Source organism: Cariama cristata, unplaced genomic scaffold (assembly GCF_000690535.1).
Source record: "Cariama cristata isolate BGI_N322 unplaced genomic scaffold, ASM69053v1 scaffold2762, whole genome shotgun sequence".
NCBI lineage: Eukaryota > Metazoa > Chordata > Aves > Cariamiformes > Cariamidae > Cariama > Cariama cristata.
In genome coordinates, this window is record NW_009605326.1 from 61935 (window position 1) to 70129 (window position 8195).

General features: G+C 35.2%; 1 long non-coding RNA gene across 1 annotated transcript in view; it reads right to left on the reverse strand.

The window, feature by feature from the left end:
• LOC104158288 overlaps positions 1 to 3180 on the reverse strand; it is a 49826-nt gene extending 46646 nt beyond the window's left edge. The window contains exon 1 of the long non-coding RNA XR_696420.1: positions 3094 to 3180. This is a non-coding gene — a long non-coding RNA (uncharacterized LOC104158288). The remainder of the gene's footprint in view (positions 1 to 3093) is intronic.
• Between the last annotated feature and the right edge of the window lie 5015 nt (positions 3181 to 8195).

Sequence of the window (8195 nt, forward strand, 5' to 3'; positions counted from 1 at the left end):
TGAGGCTGGGGACAGCCCTGGTAGGAGCTGAGTTGGGGGCCCCATTTCCCAGACTGAGTTACTGGGGTTCCCCTGCCTGCCGCTGTGCCTCTGGGCTCCTTTGCCTGCGTGTGTGTGTGTGTGGAGATGAGCCTTTATCACACAACTTAACATAAGCTACTTCCCTTTTTCCTGCCTCTCATCCTTCTTTGAAAACATCCCGTTTCTCTCTTTTCTTCCCCCCCCCCTTTTTTTTTTAAACAGGGACACAAATACTGGATTTACATTCTTTTATATCACAAGTGATTAATGTACTGATGATTTCCACACCCAATGCCTCATTATTTTGGAAGTGACATCTCAGTGGGCCCTTCTCCAAGTCTTCTCAAACTGTGCTCCAACCATATGCCTTAAGCAAAAGTTTTGCTGTTTTACAAGCTTTTATACAGAATATAATCAATATGAAGTATTAACTGTACCTGTATTGACTTTATCCTATCATTTGTTGCTCACTTCTTCAGAATACCCATTGAGATTACATATGAAACATCAGTACAAAGGGCAAAGTCGTATCACATAGTATTCACTACACTGCTTCATCCTGTTCTTAGTTTTGTGTGTTTGAGAAATCAGAGTAGATGACTAAAGCGATAATGTGCCCCTTTAAAATATTCTGTATTTGACACAGAATAAATCTTACTTAATATGCTCTCCTAACGCTGCTTTTATTCTCTCATATGCAAAAAGAAAACTGTTCAACATAGTTTTCGCCTATAATTCATGAAAGTCATAATTTCCATTTGTACTCTTTTCCTTGAAGTGTACATCACCATGAAGCATTTGTGACAGTTAACTTTTAAAATAACCTGTGTACTTTTACTCACCTTATTTCTATGATGAGAGACCTCACAGCAAGGATGGAATAACAATATGGAAACTAACCATCTAAACCAACTGGACACACTTTATTGAACTCTTATTGCTTCCATGTGTAAGAGGAAACTAAAGCCAATTGCAACCCCCAATTTTGGCATTCTCAGTATGCATTGTATCCAGCAAAAGAGAATTTCACTTTTCATTTTTATTTTTACAGCACACTGATATTAGACATATGGACTTAACTTGATCATTTAGAGATCAAGTGTTTTCACTGAATAAAAAGAGCAAGGTCTTTATTATGCTTAAAGCAATACTGTTCTTTAAAAAGTTGTAATGCTTTGTAAATATTATTTTAATGTCTTTTGCAGTACGAACATTCTTAAAAATAACTGGTATCAAAATTTTAGCATGGATCGTAAAATCTTCAAGAACGGATATAAACAGTAACGACAATATGGGTATAACATGGATTCAAGTCAACTAATTTGTATGAAAGAAACGTGTCATGGATAAATTCAATGCCAAAGAGTTATACTCCAATTTATTCTGAGGTAGCATGTGTGATAAATTAACTAATATTTCTCAAGATACAAATCCTAGTTTCTTAGAAAATATGAATATAAAATTATGAGCTACTATCATGAAACAAATACTTGCTTTCAATATTTACAGAAATAAATAGCCCTTTTAATAATGCATTTTAAACTTTGTTTTCTAAAGAAGTAGTATTTGTCAAGATAGATCTCTGATATGAAAAACAACCCCAAGATGGATCAATCAGATAAGTACCTTTCTTAGTGGAGGTCTGAGGACATTAAATACTCATTTTGTAATTTCAGCATTATATTGAGCATCCCATGCTCTTCCAATAATATTTACCGACAAGCTTTTTTTCTTTTCAACTCACTTGTTTCTCCAACACATATGCTTTCTTTTGTTATGCCAGTAAATTACAAGATTGCTGCATGGCTTAGAATAGCTTTCTCCTCAAGTGTTAATAACAACATAAGACACTAAAAGACAGGCTCTTTTGGTTGAGTTTATTTCACATTTTTGTAAGAATTTAAGAAAAATCATCACTTTCAACACTCACTGTTGGCAGTACCTTATGATTTTACTAGATTTATTTTAATCAAATAGGCTACCTATAAAAGATGGGACGTCAAATACTAATTACTTAGAAGGATGATAAATATTCTTCTTAAAGAAGATAAAATTTTGGTAGAAAAAATGAATGACTTTCATATAATCATTTTAAAATTAATACAATTTCTCTTTAAAAGAAATTGTACCACAACGATCAAGAAACATAGTTTTCCGACTCCTTATGCATATTTAATACAAAATTACATTCCCAGAACAATTAACTCTATTCCTTCCTACAAAAAGGCTAATTCCCAAGCTTTAACTACTGTCAGTATGATTTATATTTTGTGAATTTTAGAATCCCATTTCTCTCTAGTCCTATAATTTAACTACTCTAAGAACAGAATAATCAGAAAATAGTAATCAGATGGTGACAGACACAATTAGTTTAGATGTTTCTATAAACCAGTATCACTGATGCGCACAGGAAAGAAATCAAGTTAAGGGGAAAATCTGTATGCAAGTACACATACAAAACATGTCAGAAAGCTCAAAAGGACTTCCAAAAAGGTTAAAGTCTATCACTCCAGACAATTGATACTGATGTACATCTCAACCTTTCAAACCTATTCTGCACATATAAGCTCTACACACGTGTGAGCACCTCCACAGCTACACATGAACGACTTCTGCAGACTACTTTCCTCATGAGGTCTCTGAACACGATGTCGAACACCACATTATACTGTACTGGACCTGGGTGCTTTTTCTGTGTCTGATTTCAACATCCCTAGAATGTATTTTTAAGAAGTTTTGGGGAAAAAAATATGAGAAAGATTAAAACCCTTACATTAAAAACAGACTATACAAAGATTTTTTTCTTTGCACCTGACAGCGCATCCTCCCTGCTTTTCAGTGCAAGTTAAGTATTTTAGCTTAGCAGATGCTACACACAGTGCCTGGTAGGTATATGGTTTCTCAGCTGTTCAGATAAAGTAACACAAGCATCCAAACTGAAATTTAATAAAAACGTAAAAGAGAATAACTTATAATATTAAAACCTCAACTTTTAATGTAGTAATAAATATTCCTTCTATAGGTAAAGAAATTCAGCCATGTAGAACACTTAAATACAAATAATCTGTGTACCTGGACTGTGGAACTGATTTCAGACGCAAATCCTCCTGTCAAGGGAGCCTCATGGCTAATCAGCAATCGCCCAGTCTTCACCACTGACTGAAAAGGAAAAACAAATCCCAAAATTGTCATCAAATTACAGCTCTTGTGATTTCTTACTTGTATTACCTGTGGAATATATAAAATATGTGACATTATTAACAGTGTTAGAATGTAGCTAGTTTTCCCCTCTTGCATTTTCACTGAAAAATAAATCATTCTAGAAGTCTAAATTAAGTAATTAATAGGATTTTTTTTTATATTTAGTATAAATTGTTTACATCTTCCATTCCATTTTAAGCAAATATGAAGAACAGAAATTGATTCCATTGAAGATGAATTTACCCTATTAATGCAAACTGTAACACTTCCGAAGGAGGATAAAGATTTTAACAAGAATTCAGTAAAAACTTGGATCCTGAAAATATTAAAAGACACACATGTAAAGAAAACCTTTACTGATAAGATATCTCTGCACAATGTCATGAATCACAACTATTCAGAAAGCAAAACTGTTAAATAAAAATTTTAACAAGAGAAGAATCATGTGGATTAATGCTGCTTAATTAAGTTTTACACAGAAATTTGAAGCAACATTGGCTAATTTTAAATCTCAATGTTTGTGTGGTTTTTGTGATCTACTTTCATAGCACAATACATGCAGAGGGTGATCTAAGTATCTTTCAATCAAAAAAAAAACTGGGTTCATTGTGAAACAAAACAATGAAAGCAAAATATTTTTAATCTGATGGAGTATAAAGCTTCACCACACCCAAATATCTTGAAGTTAATTGCAACTACATGCTAAATTGCCTAGAATCGAACAATATCAGATACTTTTAGTCAGAAATATGGCAGTAAAGTCTCACTTGTCATAATACACATTTTATAATTTCATAAGGTGCGTAAAAAAGTTTCACAAACTTCTAGAGTTGCAAATCAGGAAAAAAAATAATCAGAATAATGTGTATGTTAATCCTTCAAGAACAGTTACAGTCTGATTTTTAAGATAAGTACATAGCATATGGCTGGTGTACCATTGGTCAACTGGAAAAGCCCAGGATCGTGCTAGGTATCAGCTCAGACTTTCTTAATCCTGTGATCTTCAATTTAATGTCTACACCAGCACATTCTCCAGTCGGGTAGCTCCATGTTGTCTACATGACAGAATACATAAAGGCAATGCCTTAATTACACAAGTTTTTTTCCCTGATTTAAGTACTTTTCTAATTCTTTTGCTTTTCTAGCAATGACTCACTTGATGGCTCTAAGAAGCTCACCCACAGATGTACTGGCAAGTCACAGGCCTATAAACAAGATGAGCCGTATACAGTACTATGAAGTGGTTTGACAACATTCAGAGCTAAACAAAACAGGAAAAGGTATTTCAACACTTGGAAAGTAATCCACAGTTACGTAGGCCATTTCTTGAATTTCTTTTGCCAACACTGGAAACTCGTATCTACAGAGCAGAGGCATTAACTGCACTATAAATCTGTCCAATGCATCAAAACGACAGTTCAATGAACAAAATGTACACTCCAGTTTTAAGCTGGTATGATAAAATTGATACAATCAGTTTTAAGTTGCTATGGTAAAACTGATACAATTACTCAATTTTAAAGTTTTCTCTGAGACTCCTCTTTTATTTTAAACAAAGATTTGCATATATTTGTTCTGAGAGGTTCACACTTTGAAACATTACAAACTATCATTAAAGTTACAGATTTGGTTTCTCAGAATTTAATAGCATGAAACAGGCACTGTTAGAGTGCATATAAGAAAATCCACACGGGATCAGACCAGTAATCCAGCAGTCCAGTACCCTGTCTCCACACTGGAGACAATTTGATGTTTAGAAAAGGGTAAGCATAGGGCCTTTAATGTGTTCCTTCACTATTTCTCAGCCTCCAACTATTTTCACACCACAGGTTTCCCAAGTCCAATATGGTTTCTTGCTCTAAGTAACTGATAACTTTTCTTGCATCAATTTATCTGTTCTCAAATTGAACCCACATAAACTAAAAAGGAAAAAAAAAATTAAAAATCTCATTTTGGAAACCTGCTTCTCCTATATGAGAAACCCTTATTTTTACATATGATTCCCAAGGGCTTCAAGGATTCCTTGCCTGTAGGAGTTTAAGAGTGAGCAAGCAGTTGTGATCACCAAGCATTGCATACAAGTATCTCAGCTCTGCTAAAAAGCACTATATATCACTCCTGGTAGGAATGCATGCCAGCACAGCTTCTGTGCTTTTAGTACCCATCCTAGCTTGTTCAAGGTCAGTGTGGATACCTGTATCCAATTGTGCGATGTAGAAATACCTTAAAAATTCTCCTTAAACCAGCATCAAAATGAGCAGAAATTAACTATACTGCACTGCAAATGGAGTCTTGGACTTTAAGGATGGATGCAAGTATTGCGACTCCTGAATATTACAGGCTCCCCTGCATCAATTTCTACTTCACATTAACACTTGTTCCTAAACTACAGTGAGTCTTTCAGAAAGACATGCAAACGTAATTATGGTATTTCCAGTGTTTGCAAACACATCACAGCTATTGCTAAGTTGTTCCAGTGTTTAACTGCCTTCCCTGTTAAAACTTTGCACCTTATTTCCAAACTAATTTGGCTGACTCCAACTTCAAGCTGTTGGTTCTTATTTTACTTCTGTTTGCTAGATGGAGAAGCTATCTATTATCACATTTCTGCTCCCCACATGAATACGTTAAGATTGTGATCAAATGATCTCTTAACCACACTTTTGCTAACCTAAGCAGACTAAGCTCTAAATCTTTCACCATACAGCACACTTCCAATTCCTTCATCATTCTTACAACCCTACTCTGAATCATCTCCAGTTTTCAATGTCCTTTTCGAAGTACGCTCATCTGGAACCAACATTCCAGCCTTTTCAGGACAACGCCAAATACAGAGATAATATAACCTCGGTACTGCAGCTCTTGGATGTATGAGGCCTTTTGGCTGAAGCATAACAATATCAGTCCAGCTTCAACTGATGAGTGTGATTCCCTGTTCTTGGGAAAGAGTGTTTTGTCCTTAAAGGATAACTGCTTCCTGGAATAAAGATGGAAATATAGCGTGCATTTATTTCAAGATACAAAATTATTTTTGGATATGCTAAAAAATATATTGTGTGTCTGAACCCAGCTCATTAATGAACCTATCTTCTCTTTATCAGTTACTGTCTATTTTTATTTCTTTATCCAGCTGTTTGTTATCTCTAATTTTTTATCAGTAATGGTTTTAAATGTTTCCCTTATCTTTGACAAAAATACTAAAAAACAGGGTAAAAACCCAACTCTGCAGGACCTCATGACTTCACTATTTACATTTACTAACACTGCCCTTCTATGCCATACAGTTAAAGTCAGCGCAGCACTAATGCCTTACTTCTCAAACTATGCTAATTTGTTTTGTGAGCACCTATTAATGTGTTCTCAAACAATGCTAAATTGTTGATCATGTATTTTTAAGTTATTTTTGCCTAGCTGCTTTTCTTCCTTGTTAATTTGTTCCTAGCTTTATAGATCATTCTTCCTAATTGATTTGGTACACAGGGTTTTTTTGTGGAAAAACTGCTCCATAAGGTTTCAGACTAATAAACTCCTGGTCAAGAGATACTTGGTTCAGCAAACATATTGCGTCTCTGTATGCCCTCTTCATTTTAATTATCGTATTGTTTTTTCTGTCTTACGCATGACAGTACTATAGAGCAATAATAGCAGCCAATAGCAACAGATGTGGTTTTTTTCAACAAAATTTTTAAATCCGTATTACCATATAAAAATGTTTCAGTCCATATAGCTTAGAACAAAGCTGTAGTCCATGACAAAAAAAAAATTCCTACACTGGCAGTGTCCTAGAATGGCTACCTTATTTAATTTCTATATCTTCATATGGAAATTAAATCTGATTTCCTGGAACTAAAATAGTTCATCAGTTAAAAGTGAAAATTTCAAAAGTAACTGCTCTACAATCTACATGGCACAGTGAACATTGTTAATGATTACTTGCAAATATCTCTGCTCCTCTATAAAACCTTAATTTCATTTTTAAAACATATTATAAAACATAAGTCCCTGTTAAATCAAATGAGGCGAGCATTCAGCCTCCAGGATAACCAAAGCTCAACATTCAGAAGACAATTTACAGTCCAAATAAAAGTAGCACGGTAACAGCAGGTAACGGGGTCCTCAACCTTGAAACTTAATGGGAAATTATCACTGGCATAAAATAGTGGTTAAATCAGCACAGTGTAACAAATTGGCCAGCACAGAAACCTACCATTTTATCATCTTTTAAACAAGTGGATAGTTGGAGGGGTTTGGGGTTTTTTTCATTTGGATTAATTAAAGAAAAAGTTGGTCTTTCAAAGAATGATGTGTTTTGTCCCTGCACAGACACTTGTTGCATTTCTATAAGGGCTTGATTCTCCTCCACGTCCCCAACATACCCACTCTATCTTCCAAATCCCAGTATTCACACTTCTTCTTACCTCAGTAAAAGATTAAAATTCTGAAACACATGCACATTCTGCAGCTCATGTAGAACGCTTTTAAAAATGCATCTTCAAAAAAATATGATGTGGCTTAGGAGATTGGCATTGATAAAAATATTCCTTCTTTACATCCACAACCAGAAGTTGTTTGCTGATCTTTAAAGACCAGAGATACTTCTGAGGGCTCCAAGAGATTCTGTAGGTATATCCTACTTCAAATTAAACGAAAATGGAAACTTTTTTTTTTGTCATCTTTAGTAACAGACCATAGAGGAAAGTCAGAAGCAACATCCAGGCATTTAGAGAGCGTGGTTCCTCTTTGTGTCACGGTCACTCTGCACTTTCACAGCTGACTTCAAGCGGGAGCAACCAGGGTTGCTCCCAAAAGGGAGAGGTCCTACCCTACCCAGAGCCTCCTGTTCCCAGCCCATCCCTGGTATCTCCTCCAACACTAAAGGGGCCACGGGGTAAGCCAGTGGAAGGAGATAACCTGATTTATCCTGCAGTAGCGCACAGTTAGCACAAAGCAGCAAATGTCACCTCAAAGACAGA